We start from the raw sequence: 18,178 nt of genomic DNA, 5'->3' as shown, positions 1-18,178 counted from the left end.
TCGCTTCCCCTGGCTCTGAATAAACTGGAGTCCTTTGTAAAGATTTTAATGGAGGGGTGCCTGGGTGGCTCAGTCGGTTGGGCGTCTGCCTTCGGCTCCGGTCATGATCCCAGGGTCCTGGGATCGAGTCCCTCAGCAGGGAGCTTGCTTCTTCTCCTGCTTGTGCACTCTCTCTCACAAATAAATAAATGAAAATCTTAAAAAAAAATCAGATTTTAATAGATGATGCCAAAACATCTGGCAGCAATTTAAAAAGAACAGAAAATGATATTCCTCTGCCTGGGTGAATTGGCACAGAAAATTATCCTCGTGCTCTGCTCCCCTACAGAAATGCACGTGTATAAGGGAACATCCTTTAGGGTTTTACCACCTGTGCCCACTGGTACCTTTCCAAATGTTGGAGACAGTACACCTGCAAAGCGTTCTCTCTTTCTAGGAAAATTGGGGAAAATAAGCAACACTTCTGATGTTTTCTTGAATTTGGAAAGGAATGAAGGCTCTCTCACTAAGGTAGTGAAGGAATGACAGGAGTGCCAAGGAGACCTGACCGGTAGGTGAATTTTTACGTGCTGCAGAACAACACGGAATGGCCATCGTTTGGGAGCCTCGAGGAACATTTAGTTCACCTCAGTTTATAGTCAGTTGAGCCCCGTGGGAGCTAAGCGATTTCCCAAGGCCACACAGTTCATCAGTCACCAACAAAATAGTTACTGATCTCCTACTACATGTAAATCTCTATGCTCAGTAGTGCAGAGGCCAGACTAGAAGCCTTGACTGCTTGATTCCTAGCCCTTGCTTTTTCATGTTTAAAATGCTGCTTCAGGGGTGCCTGGGTGGCTCCGCTGGTTAAGGGTCTGACTCTTGATTTCGGCTCAGCTCGTGATCTCATGGGTTGTGGGGTCGAGCCCCACATTGGGCTCCGAGCTCAGCAGGGAGTCAGCTTGAGATTATCTCCCTCTCCTTCCCCCCATTCATGTGCATGCTCTCTCTCTCTCAAATAAATAAATCGTTAAACAATAACAACAAAACGCTGTTTCAGCTCACAACCTCCTATCGCCTGCCTCTGAACACTAGGTGTTATTTGCCTTTATACTGTGTTGCATAATGGTGAAAAGCAGTGGCGGTAAAGTTGTTGGTGCCCTGGGATCAATTCAGGCAGGGGCGCCAAACTGTGTGAGTCATGGCGGCCTTCCTCACCTCCATACACTGCCGATTGTCTTAAAAGCCAATATCATTTAAGAGTATTGTTGGTAAAACAGTAAAAAGTCACTCATTATATTAAATCTTGTTCCTTGCATACACATCTTTTTAATATCCTGTGTATGAAATAAATATGCATAAAGCACTCTGCTGCATAATGAAGTCCAATGGCTGTCCAACAAGAGCCCTTGAACTACTGTTTGAGTTGCAGACTGAACAAGCTGCATCTTTTCATGGAGCACCGTTTTTACTTTCCAAAAGAACACCTAACAGACAAACTAGATTTAGTCACCCTTGAATATTTGGCAGACATTTCCTCAAAAATGAATGAAGTGAGCCTGTCACTTGAAGGACAACAATTGACAGCATTTGTTGGCAGTGATACAATTCGAGTTTTCAAGTAAAAATGAGAATTTTTGGAAAACTTGTACCCACCAGTATGAACTTGACAGTTTCCCAACGTTTAAAGATTTTTCTGATAAGACCAATAGTCATATTAACAAAGGTGATTTTTTAAAATATCACATAGTGAAATGTGTCACCTTTTGTAAGATGTGCATCTCAGTTAATCAATATGATGTTAAAAAAAAAACATGCATGGGGGCGCCTGGGTGGCACAGCGGTTGGGCATCCGCCTTCGGCTCAGGGTGTGATCCCAGCGTTGTGGGATCGAGCCCCACATCAGGCTCCTCCGCTATGAGCCTGCTTCTTCCTCTCCCACTCCCCTGCTGTGTTCCCTCTCTCGCTGGCTGTCTCTATCTCTGTCGAATAAATAAATAAAATCTTTAAAAAAAAAACATGCATGGGTAAAAGATCCATTCAAAATGCAGGATGGATTTTAATGTAGCAAAGCATGAAAGGTACATTGATATGGTTTCAGGTTCCACACTGCCACTTAGGAAACTCCCACTTATCAAGTCTGGGGCAGTATCAAAAATAGCTACGATTATCTAAAGTTGTTATTAAAATACTCTTCCTCTTTCCCACTAGATAACAGTGAGGATGAATTTTCTTCAAACACTTTAACCAGAGAAGCACATTGCAATAAACTGAATGAAGAATATGAGAATCAAAGTGTCTTCCATTAAACTAGGCATCAAAGAGATTTCTCCCCCAAAATGTAAAAATGCCATTCTCCTCACTGAATTTTTTCCTGTTTTAAAAAATATTTATTTTTAAAAATATTTTTTAACTTAACATGTTACCTTTATTTTTGTTTATATTTGGTATTGTTGTGGTCACCCTTTGGAGATATACGGACCCCACAGCCAAAATTTGGCTCAGCTTTTTAGACAGATACATCACACATACACCAAGAGGACATAAAGCAATTTATTACTCATATAATGAGGGTTTCTGGAAAGAGCAGGGCAGGCTCCCAGGATGGTCCACACGTGGCTTGAGAAAGCAGGGGAGGTGACTGGCTTGGAGTTTTATCGTAGTTAGGAAGTGGGGCTGGAGCAAGGGTTCCCTCCTATGGACCAGATATTGTGTGGTCTGAATTCTTTGTTGGCACGAAGAGAAGGAGCTCATGAGCCTTCTTATTGCCTTCCCAGATGTGTGCAAGAGGGAAATGTGAGGGGCGGAGGTTGAAAGATCTCAGCACGCAAATATCAAAAATGGAATCAGACTGATTATTAAAATTCATTCCTGATATTTGACTAATAACTGAAAATGTCATGGTTCATTTAACCGCACGTGAATTTATAACAGATAAGCTATGACAGACTCTATGAAACCTGTAGCTTGAATCTGGTTAGGGAGCTCAGTTGAAGACTTTGTTCAAGGTCCCAGCATCGTGTATTTTGCAAAGTGAAATGTGTGCCTTGGTCACTATCAGTAAAGTTTAGAACTGCAAAGGAATGTCTTAGTAAAGCCTCATATTGTGGTTTTAGTATGTACAGAGTTATGTGTGACCTTCATTATAATTTGGGTGTCTGTTAGCAATGGATTTCCAGAGTTCTTTAACCATAAGGATGTGGCCTTGGATAAGGAATTGTTACTGCCATTCGCCGGGCCAGATGGCTGAGCACTGACAACGAATGACCCTAGTACCTGTAAAAATGTGCAGGTGGGGTCAGTTGTTGGCCAGGGACCAGTGCTAAGATGACTGCCTGTAGTGCAGCTAATTGTGCTGTCCCTTGTGTCCCATCCTTAAGAAGGGATGTCCCAGTAAAGGGATGGAAGCCAGCAACTCTCCAGCAAGCTCCCTCATGTGTGATGATGGCAGTGCTGGTCCATAAACTCCCACTGTTACTCACTCTATTCATCCCCAGGGGTTCCCCAGGTAGCCAAGGGGTCCTCCAGCATGATAGCATCTGGCAAAGGCTGAGACATATGACCCAGGCTACTTTAGAGAGGCTACTTTAAAGAGGGTCTCAATCCAGTCCCTGAACACAAATTATCGAAACTTTCCACTTGGGTTGGTTGCGTCTCTAACAGAGCCTCGGTAGGACACAGCAAACGCAGCACAAAGTAGCACAGTTCAAAGTGCAAGTGTCCCCAGCAGGCAGCAGCACAGCTCACAGAACATTCTGGCCAGAAGGCAGCTCAAAATCCGTGCTCAGAGGCGCCTGGGTGGCTCAGTCATTAAGCGTCTGCCTTCGGCTCAGGTCATGATCCCAGCGTTCTGGGATCAAGCCCCGCATCGGGCTCCCTGCTCAGCGGGAAGCCTGCTTCTCCTTTTCCCACCCACTCCTCCTGCTTGTGTTCCCTCTCGCTGCCTCTCTCTCTGTCAAATAAATAAATAAAATCTTAAAAAAAAAAAAATCCGTGCTCAGCAGCGGGCAGCGGAGCCAGTTGGCAAGCCAAAGCACGAGAAGAGAGACTCTTGGTGGCGGTCACCACCGAAACACCCTGTCCATTGTGACAGCTGTTGGGCTCATCCTGCCTCTTTGGGGTGACCACAAGTTATAATAAATTAAGAAATTAATATATTTTAGTCTGGTCCAAAGGTAGTGAGTTACCTCTATTGATCGTTCATAGTTAGTTACAGCTCGAACGCTTTGTTCTACTCTTTCCCCCTTCTCGCAACTGCACTTGACTAGTCTAAAATATAGAGAGATTGATAGATAGATAAAATATCAATATATGTATTTAATTCTCAATTTTAATTTCTAATACAGCAAATATCAATAGATATATCCCACACAAGCAAAACACTTTGGGAGGTCCCGCCTATATTTTGAGGCTATGAAGAGATCCTGAGAATCACTGGCATTTTAAGTATAAAACTGAAACAAAAGTCTCACAGAACAATTGTTTCCTGATATCATGTGATGCACCCTGATATTTTCTACTCTCTCCTAGTCTAGTTCATCCTTTACAAAGTGCCAGTCATGCCCACGAATAGTTCTTTAGCTAAGGCTTAAAAACACTGAAGTAAAGCACGCCGGTGGTATAATGTAATTTTCTGGGGGGCACTTTTTACTTAAATTAAACGTCGTTGTTGGAGACAGAAGTGTCTAAGCTCACATTGCCCCTTTGGACCATGTTCTCACTTCTAAATGGACTGGAAGTTACCATAAAGTTAAGCTCAGGCTTTAAGGCCCCTCACCTACATGGGTCTCCTCTTCCAGGGCCCTCTACCTATTTTTTATGGGTACTTTGGCATTTCTTTTCTTAAAGATAGCCACCCAACCTGTGCAAGCTTCAGACCGCACAGAACTGAGATTCATGCCTGCTTCTAAACCATTCTTTCCCAGTAGATGTGCTGAAATGTTTTAAAATAAAAGTTTTGCTGCTTTCGTAGTTAGAAATAATAGTAATAATTATAAACACAGGTGCTGTTTGCATCAGGTCCCTTTAAAGAAACTCACATGAGTGAGTTATCGCAAGGAAAAGGTAGTTGACTCTAAGAATACACATATACTGGGACTAAAGAACCACCCAGAACAAGTCTGTCCCTTTCTCCAGTAGTGGCCACGTGATCTCTAACTGATGGCCTCTCTACTTCTTTCCTGTGAGTCTGCCCACCCTGTCCTCCTCTTTTTACCACTGGGCTTCTTCATACCCTCACTTTGCCTTTGGTCCACAGTGAGCCCTCACGTGGCTCTCACAGCCAGCTGACCCAGTCTCTCCAACATCATAGGTTGCTGGCCTGCCTGAGATGGGTCACCTTTGGATCAAATGCCCACTAAGCCATAGCTGGGGGTATGGGGCAGGGTCGTGAGACATAAACCTTAGCTGGTAAGGCCACAGAATTTGTAAATAATTTGTAAATAGGGCCTTATTCCTTAGCAGAGACCAGCCAACAGCAAACTCAATGTACAGAGGTTATTCTGATCCTTCAAACTTTGAGTTTTTTCTCCATATTCGTAATTAGGTTTTAGTTCAGTATTAACTTGATTAAAAAAAAAAAGATTATTTATTTTAGAGAGTTGGGGGAGGGGCAGAGGGAGAGGGAGAGAGAGAATCTCAAGCAGACTCCCCATTGAGCAAGGAGCCTGACATGGGGCTCAATCCCACGACCCAGAGATCATGACCTGAGCCAAAAACAAGTCAGGAGCTTAACCAACTGAGCCACCCAGGCACCCCTTCACTTGATTATTTTTGAAGTGCCACTTCCAAATACATGTGGACGTTTCACTTCACTTTTCACTGTTTAATTTTGGAACACAAAGGAGAATTTTTATTTTTGGTATTCTCCATTTTAAAAATACATATTTCTTTTGGAGCGTATTGATCTTCTAATTGCCTACCTTCTGGATTTTTTGCTAATCCCTGGAAATTTGGTGCAAGTGAATGAGTTCAAAGAAATAATGTGTTACTTAATTTTGCTACCTGCCAGTCTTAAAGAATGGTTATGACAGAAGAATCAATAGTATGCATAGTAAGAAACTTAATTATGATAGTCTTAGCTGCTGGAGAATTTAAGTTGAATCTTGGGCTGTAATTCATGAGAAAGATACACAAACTCACTGCATTAGTCAATTCCAAAATGTCTCCAGTTTCCTTTGTCTCTCTGGAGACACCCTAGAAGTCTCTGAATGCTTGGTGTGATGTATGCTACTCCATGTTATTGCTTTGCTGTGGATGGCAAAAAACATGTCTCTATGGCTTTTTTTTTTTTTTTTAATCTGGAAGCAGAAGCATCATATGAAACGTGTACACATTTTAAGCCCTTCTAAATAGTCGCAGGAAAGAAGTCAGGAGCGGAACGGAATTCATGCATAAGGAAGTCTATGATGGGCATGGATTCCACAGCTGGTCAGGCACTACCCCATTTTGAAAGCCAGGGAATAGATGATTGCCAGATCCCACCCTTCCTCTGTAGCAGACGACCCTTCAGGCCGGTGGTTTTCCAGGTGGGGTCCTAGGACCAGCAGCATCAGCCTCACCTGGGAACTTACTAGGAATGCACATTCTCAGGCTCCTCTCCAGACCTGCTGAACCAGAGACCCTCAGGTGGGGTCTAGCAATGGTTTTGATAAGCCGTCCAGGTGATTATGATGCAGGCCCGAATTTGAGAACCATTGTTTGGAGGCTTGTATTTCAAGGTGTAGGGATATGCAACACACACACACACACACACACGCACACATACACACACACACACACACACATGCACACACACGTGCACATGCACACACACGCACATGCGCACACACACATGCACGCACACACACGCACATACATGCACGCACACACACACGCACATGCACACACACGCACACATGCACACACACGCACGCACACACACGCGCACACGCACACACACGCACATGCGCACACACACATGCACGCACACACACGCACATACATGCACGCATACACACGCACATGCACACACATGCACGCACACACACACGCACATGCACACACACGCACACATGCACACACACACACGCACACACGCACATGCACATGCACACACACACACACACATGCACGCACATACAGAGTACTTGGAACAGGACCAAAAGGACCTGTAATCCACAAGATGCTACTCTCCTACTTTCTATCGGGCCTTTATTCAGGTTGTTTCTCTAACTAGAAAATTCTTTCCCTGTCTTTGTCCAGGCCTGTCTGTTAAAACATGGCTCATTTTTCAAAGCCAAACCAGTTCAAAACCTACTTCCTCTGAGAAGTTTCTCCAGATCCATCCACCCCTCTGAAATGTGAGATCTGTCTTCTGAAGGGAGACCAATAGAACACATCTTGGTCCTAAAGATACTTAACAGTTAGAAGCTTGACATATCCAGGTAAAAATAATTTGTAATGACTATAGGGGCTCTCTCGCATAATGACTACTCATTGATGCCTCTGGATGGAACTTTCCTTTGCTTTTAATCATCAAGTTATGCATGCTCCTGCTTCAAGGCCTGATTCTTCCCTCTCCTGGAGTGTTTACTTGGGGTCAGGGATCACAGATCAGAAGTCAGCAAACCAAGCCCATAGCTTATTTTTGTAGGGCCTCTGAGCCAAGAATGTTTTTTACATTTTAAAATGGTTAGAAAAGGGGGCGCCTGGGTGGCACAGCGGTTGGGCGTCTGCCTTCGGCTCAGGGCGTGATCCTGGCGTTATGGGATCGAGCCCCACATCAGGCTCTTCCGCTGTGGGCCTGCTTCTTCCTCTCCCACTCCCCCTGCTTGTGTTCCCTCTCTCTCTGGCTATCTCTATCTCTGTCGAATAAATAAATAAAATATTTAAAAAAAAAATAAAATGGTTAGAAAAGACAAAAGAAAAATCATATTTTGTAACACATGAAAAGTACATGAAATTTAAATTTTACTGTCCATAAGTATGGGATTGGTGGGACATAGCCTCCCCTGTTCATTTATGCTGTCCATGGCTGCTTTCTCGCCCCAAGGGTGAAGTCGAAGAGCTGCAGCAGAGACCATATGGTCTGCAAAGCCAAAAATACTTGCTGTCTGTCCTCGCACAGAAAAAAATGGCAAACTCTTGTTCTAGATGACCTCATGTTTCCCTCCCTCCCTTCATTCAGGCCTCTGTTCAAATGTCACCTTATCAGACAGGTCTTCACTCTACCTAAATGGAATGCATGAACCCCGCCTGCTCTTTGCATTATATGATGCTTTATTTTTCTTGGTAGCACCTGTCTTCAGCTGATGTTATATCCTTGTTTATTGTGGGTCTCTCCTCATTAGAATCCAGCTTCATGAGATCGGAGCCATTGTTTTGGTTCATGACTGCATGCCCAGATGCTCTTATTAAGATTTATATGAATGAATAACTATTCTCTAATAAGAATCCCTCCCAAGACATTTCTTGGTGGTTAAATTATTTTATTTTTGGAGCGACAGGGGTCAGTTAAGTGTAGCTTCTAGGCTAAGTGGTAGTAACATAGGGAAAATTTGAGATACGGTTTGCCCTAAAAAATAATGAACATGCACTGTGGGATAATTTTTTATTTTTTATTTTTATTTATTTATTTTTAAAGATTTTATTTATTCATTCGACAGAGAGAGACAGCCAGCGAGAGAGGGAACACAAGCAGGGGGAGTGGGAGAGGGAGAAGCAGCCTCATAGCGGAGGAGCCTGATGTGGGGCTCGATCCCGTAACGCCGGGATCACGCCCTGAGCCGAAGGCAGACGCTTAACTGCTGTGCCACCCAGGCGCCCCCCCCCTTTTTTTTTTTAAGGATAATTTTTTAATTAAGACCTGGAGGCAAAGCCTTCGGACCTGGTGGATGTTTATCAAAACAATTCCTCTGGTCTGTAATGAGACTATCCAGAGTTGCCAGCTGGAATTCTAGAAATTGATTTTGACCACTTGTTTTATTTTAAAGAGGTTTTAGGAACTATTTTGTCCCGTTCTGTTTCTTTTTTACTTCAAAATTCTTCCACATTTTAATCCAGTTTTACAGAAAATAAAATATAGGCCCCAAATAATGGGTTCCAAGGCATAATTGCTGTTTAATTTGGGATAAGAAATTTTCTGGAAAGGTAGCCAGTATCGCTTCAAAGCCTCAGCTGATCTTCCCATGCCCCATCAATCTGAAGTCAGATCGATTGTTTTTAAAGGAATAGGTCATCTGTCTTCCCTTTCTTTTCCTAAGGCTTATCTTCCCTATTAAGAAACAGCCTCAAGTTTACCTTGTGTTGGGTGAAGAGAGCTTGGTCACAGGAATCTGCCTTCTTCCCTTCCCCTCTCAAAAGGAATAAAAGTATCCATATGAAAGGAAACATTTTATCATTATACTAGGGAAATTTATACGAATAACATCTATCCGGGCAATCTGAATTATGAGATCACAAATTTACGGTTATTTTTTTCAGGAAGACGCCCTTTGTCACTTCTGGGAATTATGACTTTGGTACTAAATTCTGAAGTTTTTGGGTTTTTGTGGGGGTTTTTTTTATATATCATGGTCCAACTTCCAGAAAGTATCTGTGGCTTGGCTGTGGTTACACAGCCACCTTAGGACCCAGGTGTCCTGTGTCCATATCCCAGGGCTCATGCCCCTTCCCTGCATCCTCTAACACCTCCCTAAAACACTCCTCTGCATTTTTCTCCTTCAGATCTACAAGAAGGGAAAGATGCAGGCTAGATCATCACTGAGTTTCCTCTGTTTAATATTTGTCCAATTGTTTTTTTGGTTTTTTTTTTAAGTATTTATAATGATTTTTTATTTTCTTATGTTAGTCACCATACAGTACATCCCCGGTTTTCGATGTAAGGCTCGATGATTCATTAGTTGTGTATAACACCCAGCGCACCATGCAATACGTGCCCTCCTTACTACCCATCACCAGCCTATCCCATTCCCCCACCCCCCTCCCCTCTGAGGCCCTCAGTTTGTTTCTCATAGTCCATAGTCTCTCATGTTTCATTCCCCCTTCTGATTACCCCCCTTTCTTTATCCCTTTCTTCCCCTACTGATCATCCTAGTTCTTATGTTCCATAGATGAGAGAAATCATATGATAATTGTCTTTCTCTGCTTGACTTATTTCACTTAGCATTATCTCCTCCAGTGCCGTCCATGTTGTAGCAAATGTTGAGAACTCGTTCTTTCTGATGGCTGAGTAATATTCCATTGTATATATGGACCACAACTTCTTAATTATTTGTCCAATTGTTGATTAAGAATGGAGAGATACTGGTTTAAATTGGATTCTTTTGTTTTGTTTTGGTTTGGTTTTTTAAGGTATTTCTGAACTCTGTTGAGTGGAAAATAAGAAGTTAATTACGGAAAATAAAAATGAGTACATTCCTACATCAAGGAATGGTAGGACTTTTTGATGTTTGATGACTACGGGAATAAGATGTGTGTTCTTCAAAGTACACTAACTACTTAGGTTCGAAAAATATTTTCCCAAATACTCTTTGGATGTAAAACAAGAGATCCATTTGTCCTGGTGCAGATACATCTGGGAGGGTTAATGCTTCTGGGCTTAAAGAAACTGTCCTGGGGAGCACAACTTCCATAGGGTCTGTTATGATGGCAATTGATCATTTAGAAGCTTTACAATCCAAAGAAAAACAAGCATGAGAAGAAGTGTGGAACAGCCACAAATCATCACCCTACACCAAGAGCCCTCTAGTTTCTGTGCAAGATGAAAATCCTCTGTCATTTGCAAAGGCAGGAAAATAAACATTCTAACAATGACAGTTTGTTTGTTTGTTCTTTTGTGAAACTGAGAGAAAAATATCTGCAAGTTCTTTTAGACAGATCACAGTTTCAAAAAGACCTGTAGGTTAGAACAACAACAAAAGCAAAAACTGGGCTTATGTTTATTTACTTGAGTAACATTTAGTGAAATTATTTCAATTATTTTTCAATTATTTTTTAGTACATACTTTGCAAAGGTAGGATAAATATGCAATTTCCTACTGCTACCTAGAGCTGAGAGTTAGTTCAGCTGAAAAATAAAACAAAATTAGACAGACCAAAATATCTCTCAGAGTAAGTGGTGCTACAAATAAGAGAAGAGATATTAAAATATTTACTGCATGAACATGAAAAATTAGGTGGGGATCTACCTATGTTCTGGTTTTTGTTATCTCTCACTTTCACCACACATGGTAGGCATTTATTGTTTTGGTATGTGTGACCATGAGGCACCCATTATGGGGAGAATGTATTGGATATTTGTTGCTGTTTTTGTTGCTTTCATCCAGTTCTATTCTGTAGAAATAGTATTCCAATTCTGCCGTGGCAAACCAGCCCGCCCCCCAGTCTGAGCCCAGCCCTGAATACAGCCATGGGCTCCCAGGGAGTGATGTGTAACCCAGGCTAAGCTAATCAGTACTGTCTACTTCCCCTGACAACAGTAATTGGTTCAGGAAAGAACACATGACCCAAATTGGACCAATCAGGGCATAAAAGACTCAATTCAAAAAAATTGATGAGTGACCTGGACCTTACTGGATTCTTTCTCAGAAGATGTGAATGGATAAAGATGTGAATACACACACACACACACACACACACACACACACACATATGCAATGGAATATTATTCAGCCATCAGAAAGGATGAATACTTACCATTTACAGCAACATGGATGGAACTGGAAGGTATTATGCTGAGTGAAATAAATCAATAAGAGAAAGATAATTATCATATGGTTTCACCCATATGTGTAATATAAGAAACAGCACAGAGGATCATAGGGGACGGGGGGAAAACTGAATGGGAAGAAATCAGAGAAGAAGACAAACCATATGAGACTCTTGACTCCGGGAAACAAACTGAGGGTCGCTGGAGGGGAGGTGGGTGGGGGATGGGGTAACCGGGTGATGGACATTAAGGAGGGCACGTGATATGATGAGGACTGCATGTTTTCCACAACCATTGAATCATTGAACATTACATTAAAAACTAATAATGTATTATATGTTGGCTAATTGAATTCAAATAAAAAAAAAGAATAGAGCTACTGTTATCATGCATTGCTGGTGAGAGTGCAAGATGTTCCAGCCTTACAGAGGGGAATTCAGCATTACCTAAAAAGACTGACAACAGGATGCAATTTATGATCTGTGGTTTTCTTTGTCTATAAAAGATGTTACCAGGACAATTAGTGAAATTGGAATAAGGTGTGTGCATTAGCTGATATTTTATCAACTTTAATATCTGGATTTTGATCATTGTATTTTGATAACTGTATTGAGGTTGATATCCTTATTTTTAGGTAATACACACTGAAGTGTTGGGCATAAAGGGTTATCACATCTGCAACTCACCCATGGTTCAGGAAAAATTACCTTATACACACACAGACACGCAGAGGTAATAGATTAAAGTTGGGGACAAGAAAAAGAATGGTAAAGCAAAGGGAATAAAACGTTAGCAGTGGAGGAACTTGGTTAAAGGGTGTGGTGTAATAAGAGATACTTTTGGTCTTCATCCATGGTTCCTGGGACAGAATTCTGAAAACCCACGGCATTTTGTCATTCATCACAGGCCCCTCTTGAGCATATCTCAGTTTATGCTAAAGAGCTGACTTAGGCTGGGCCCCAAAACTAGCCTGAGGATGGAGCTGGTCACCAGAGAGACCAAGTAATTAGAGGGTTGGAAATTTCAGCCACGCCCACCAACCTCTGGAAAGGTGAGGGGGCTGAAGATGAAGCTCTATAAAAACTCTTGAACAACAAAGCTTGAGGAGCTTTAGGGTTGGTGAAAGCATCCATGGTTTTGCACCCCAGTTCCACGGGGACAGAAACTCTTGTCCTCAGGACCCTTCCAGACCTCACCCTATATATCTCATCATCCGGCTATTCATCTGTATCCTTTATAATATCCTTTATAATAAACGAGCAAATGGAAGTAAATGTTTCTCTGAGTTCTGCAAGTGACTCTAACAAGGTGATTAAACTTGAGAAGGGGGTCATGGGAACCTTCAATTTATAGCTGGTTGGTGAGAAACAGGTGAATCGTGATTGACACGTGAAACCAGGGAAACAGTCTTGTGGGACTGAGCCCTTCACTGTGGGATCTGCCACTCTCTCCAGTTAGTGTCAGAATCGAGTTAACTTGAAGGACACCCAGGTGATGCTGCAGAATTGCTTAATGTGTGTAAAAACTAGCACACCTCGGTGTCAGAAGTGAAATGTGGGAGTAGTGTCGAGAGTAAAGGAGACACACAGGAATTGAGTCTTCCTTTACAGAGGATATAAAGGGATTCTTTCCTATTCTCATGACTCTTCCGTAAATCTGTAATTATGTCAAAATAAAGTTTACTGAAGGAAAAGAGGAGGGGGGAGAGGAGGAAGTGGCGAAAGAGGAGGAGGAAAAAGAAGAGAGTTGCCATTGGCAACCACACTGGGAAAGGCTGTCTCAAAATGGAAAAGACTCAGAGGAAGCAGAGCCAAGAGGTGGATCTGGGTGACTTTGCTGGAGCCCCACGTTAAGCTTTAAATCAGTGAATCAGCTCTTCCCCTATACTTTTCAGCTTACATGAGTCAAAAAATTCCTTTTTCTAAGACTTGCTGGTGAAACGTAATAATTCACCAGATTGCAGTTGGAAGCTACTGCATTTCTATTGCTTTCTTCTATTTTTATTTTTTAAGTTGTTTTCACTCCTAAATAAACACTGAAACTACACAACAGAGTTCAAAGAAGCTACACGCTTTGCTGGCAAAATATGAAAAACTAAAAAAAAAAAAAAGGAAGAGGAGGACAGAAATTACTTAGAGAGGGGCGCCTGGGTGGCTCAGTCAGTTAAGCGTCTGCCTTTGGCTCGGGTCATGATCCCAGGGTCCTGGGAATTGAGTCCCGTATCAGGCTCCCTCTGCCTCTGCCCCTCCTCATTCCCTCACTCTCTCTCTCAAATAAATAATGTTTTTTAAAAAGAAATTACTTAGAGAAACACGACCATCAAGAATAACATGGGCAACTCAACAGCAACAAAAAAGCAAACACGTGATTTAAAAAATGAACTAAAGACTTGACTAGAAATTTCTCCAAGGAAGAACGGCCAACAGATACATGAAAAGATGCTCAGCTCATGAATCGTTAGGGAAATGCACATCAGAACCACAATGAGATGTCACCTCACACCTATTAGGATGGCTACTATTAAAAAAGCAAACAAATAAACAAACAAAATAACAAGTGTTGGCGAGGATGTGGAGAAATTGGAATTTTGGGGCACTGTTGGTGGGACTATAAAATGGTGCAGCCACTACAGAAAATAGTATGGCAGTCCACCCCCCACCCCCAAAAAGCCACCAACATAGATGTACCATATGACCCAGTATATACCCCCAAATAACTGAAGAGGTACCGAGTAATAGAAGAGTGTGCACCCCAGCATATCAAAGAGGTATTTATATACCCATGTCGGTAGCAGCTGTGTTTACAATAGCCAAAAAGTGAAAGCAACACAAGTATCCATCGATGGATGCATGAACAAACACAACGTGTCATATCCATACAATGGAATGTTATTCCGCCTAAAAAAAAAAAAAAAGGAAAGTCAGACACAGCTACCATGTGGATGAACCTGGAGGACATGATGCTGAGTGAAATAAGCCAGTCACACAAGGACAAATACTGTGTGAGTCCACTTAGATGAGGTACCTAATGTCGTAGAAAGTAGAATGGTGGTTGCCAGGGGCCAGGGGGAGGGGAGATTGGGGAGTTAGTGTTGTTTTTTTTTAAAGATTTTATTTATTTATTCGACAGGATAGAGACAGCCAGCGAGAGAGGGAACACAAGCAGGGGGAGTGGGAGAGGAAGAAGCAGGCTCATAGCGGAGGAGCCTGATGTGGGGCTCGATCCCATAACGCCGGGATCACGCCCTGAGCCGAAGGCAGACGCTTAACCGCTGTGCCACCCAGGCGCCCCTGGAGAGTTAGTGTTTAATAGTACAGGTTTCAGTTTCGCAAGATGAGAAAGGTTCTAAGAATGGATGATGGTGGTGACTGCACAATGTGAGTGAACTTAATGCCACTGAAATTTCGGTGCTTCTTTAATGCTTAAGATGGTAAATTTTATGCTACATGTACTTTACCACATTTAAAAAAAAAGAATTATAAAGACAAAGAACTTGCTGTAGGACAGACTAAACAACTTACATAGTTTGGGCAGAAAATGACTACAGTGAAAAAAAAATAGGTCACCGAAAGGAAGTTTATCAAAGTTTCCGAAAGGAAAATTTATCAATCCCGAGGAAAAGTAAAATTTCTTGTAAAAATCTAAGATAAATCTACATAGAAAATGTAGCAGAAAATCAGGAAAACTTTAACTAGAAGGGAATTTGACCCTAAGACATTGGTGTTATGAGATTATAAGCAAAGGATTACTAAATAGGGATCACTGGATGTGGACTCTCACTTCTTATTCTAGAAGCTCTGAGAGAGATTACCTCTGCCAGCATACTCCCCCAACCTTCTCACTGATGCCTTCCCTTTCAGTCCTTGAGGTTTATTACTTTGGCTTAAGGCTTTTTTCCTCTGTCCTAACCTTGGTCCTAAATTCCAGCACTACATTACAAAAGCTTATTAAACACCCTCCACCGGTTCTTCAAACCAGTATGTCTAAATGTATTATCTTCTCCTCAGCATCCACTCCTTTAGATCTTGCCATTTCTGCCTATCACTCCCCCTTGCCTCCAAATCTTGGAGTAAATTTTCCCTCCCCCACCTCCTGTGCCCCTGTATCCACGTGGTGATTCCCTCCTGGCATGTCTCCCTCCCTGACTCTCCTTTCTGTCTCTTCTTTCCCCCCTCATTGCCCCTACCCTACCTTCTATTCAGGCCTAGGTTGCTGTAGTAAATCCAAACTGGCTCTCCTCCTCCAGCCTCTCCCCTGCCCCATAGGAGAAAGACTAAATACTTGTTGACAAGCCCCAAGAAAGCAGGGAGGAAGAGAGGGAAGGATGAGGGATGATAGGAGAAAAACAATATCGGAAAAATTTCAAGAATTTGAAGATAAAATCAAAAGACTCCTCGTGGGACTTTTTTTCCCCCACATTTGTGTGGCCTGAGGGTCAGACTGCAGGTCTCGTTGACCTGGCACCTCCAGAGACCAGAGTACAAACTGCGGAGGCTGCAGTCATGGCAGGACGGGCGTTTGGGAAGTTTCTTCCCCTGTTTGACCAAATTTGAGTTGAAAGCCATGCAGCTGAGACTGTAACTAAAGGAGGCATAATACTTCCTGGAAAAATCCCGAGGAAAAACACTGCAAGCGACAGTAGTAGCTGCTGGATCGGGCTCTGAAGGAAAGGGTGGAGAGAGTCAACCAGTCAGCACAGAAGTTGGCGATAAAGTTCTTTTCCCAGAACATGGAGGCACCAAAGCCGTTCCAGACGACAAGGATTATTTCTTATTTGGAGACGGCGACATTCTCGGAAAGTACGTACTGAAATAAATCACTGAAATGGCAAAAGTGAAGCTGCCCACTCCAGTGAAGCTGTGAAATCCTTCCTCATGTAAATAATTCTCACGACTCTCCTTTATCCTAAACCAATGGTAACCAAAGAAACTTCATCACGAGAAAAATATAAAAGCTATGTTCCTTAACAAATTCCATTCCTCAGACACAATCCTTGTACCTATATTTTTACATATTTTTCCCCAAAATTTCCTAAAGAAAATAGTAGATACTTCCTAGGAGTCCAGCCAGACCACAGTTTATGAATCGTTATGATTAAATAAAGCCTATAAGAATCAGTCCTAATATATAGAACATAGTGTGTTGAGTCTGGGATTTTGTGTCAAAAAATCCCTCTAAGAATTACCAGACTTTTAGAGACAGGGTGTCTTAAGAGGGTTATTATTATTAACAAATATTATTGTTTAATAATAATTTTCCAAGTTCTGATCTACATTTGTTCTCTGTATTGCCTCACTGACCCTTAGGTAAAGCTTGAGGGAAAGGGAGTTCAGCTCAATGCAAGAAAAAAAATCAACAACAATGATGTCTACGACAGAATGAGCTGACTCAGAGGAAAGTAATCTGCCCCTCACTGGGGGAGACAAGCTAACACAGGAGGAGTGTTTGTTAGGAAATTGTAGAATGGATTTAAGCATTAATTAATGGATTTAAGCATTAATGATGGAGAGAAGTAAAGGAACTCCTTGACCAATGGTTCTCAAAAGAGCCAATCATCAGGATCACTCGGAGAGCATGTGAAAATTCAGATTCCTTGGCTCACTTGTAGAGATTCTAATTTAGTAGGTCTGGGATAGAGCCAGGCAGGTGTATTTTTACAGAAATCCCCAGAAGACTCTAACATAAAGCCAGCTTTAGGATCCACTACCTTATGTTGGTTTCTCAAACTGGGAATACATAGTCTCCCCCAAATATGCACCCCTCGCCCCTGTGTCTGTAGCCCTCATTTTAAGAAATGTTACACCAGGGGCGCCTGGGTGGCTCAGTCGTTAAGCGTCTGCCTTCGGCTCAGGGCATGATCCTGGTGTTCTGGGATCGAGCCCCGCATCAGGCTCCTCTACTAGGAGCCTGCTTCTTCCTCTCCCACTCCCCCTGCTTGTGTTCCCTCTCTCACTGTCTCTCTGTCTGTCAAATAAATAAATAAAATCTTAAAAAAAAAAAAAAAAAAGAAATGTTACACCAAATGTCAAACCGAAACAATCAACCTGCATTTGTGATTTTTTTTTTTTGGTGGAATTATTTTATCAGTTATAAAGACAAAACATATTTTAGAAATAATACACAACTGAAAGTTTTATAGATTGCCTTTGATTTCTTGATGTGCTGTTTTCCCAGCCTGAATATTCTTAGCTTCATTCTATATAGTTATATTTTTTCTTTTTTTTTTTTTTAAGATTTTATTTATTTATTTGACAGAGACAGCCAGCAAGAGAGAGAACATAAGCAGGGGGAGTGGGAGAGGAAGAAGCAGGCACCTAGCATAGGAGCCTGATGCGGGGCTCGATCCCAGAATGCTGGGATCAGGCCCTGAGCCGAAGGCAGACGCTTAACAACTGCTCCACCAAGGTGCCCCTAGTTATATTCTTTTTTTTTTTTTTTAAGATTTTATTTATTTATTTGACACAGAGAGAGACGGCCAGTGAGAGAGGGAACACAAGCAGGGGGAGCGGG

General features: G+C 42.1%; 1 pseudogene; it reads left to right on the top strand.

Moving 5' to 3' along the window:
* The first annotated feature begins 16,170 nt into the window (after positions 1–16,170).
* LOC130542078 (10 kDa heat shock protein, mitochondrial-like) lies at positions 16,171–16,483 on the top strand (annotated as a pseudogene).
* The last annotated feature ends 1,695 nt before the right edge of the window (positions 16,484–18,178 follow it).

This window comes from Ursus arctos, unplaced genomic scaffold, assembly GCF_023065955.2.
Source record: "Ursus arctos isolate Adak ecotype North America unplaced genomic scaffold, UrsArc2.0 scaffold_3, whole genome shotgun sequence".
Taxonomy (NCBI): Eukaryota; Metazoa; Chordata; class Mammalia; order Carnivora; family Ursidae; genus Ursus; species Ursus arctos.
This window is presented reverse-complemented; position numbering and strand designations above follow the sequence as displayed.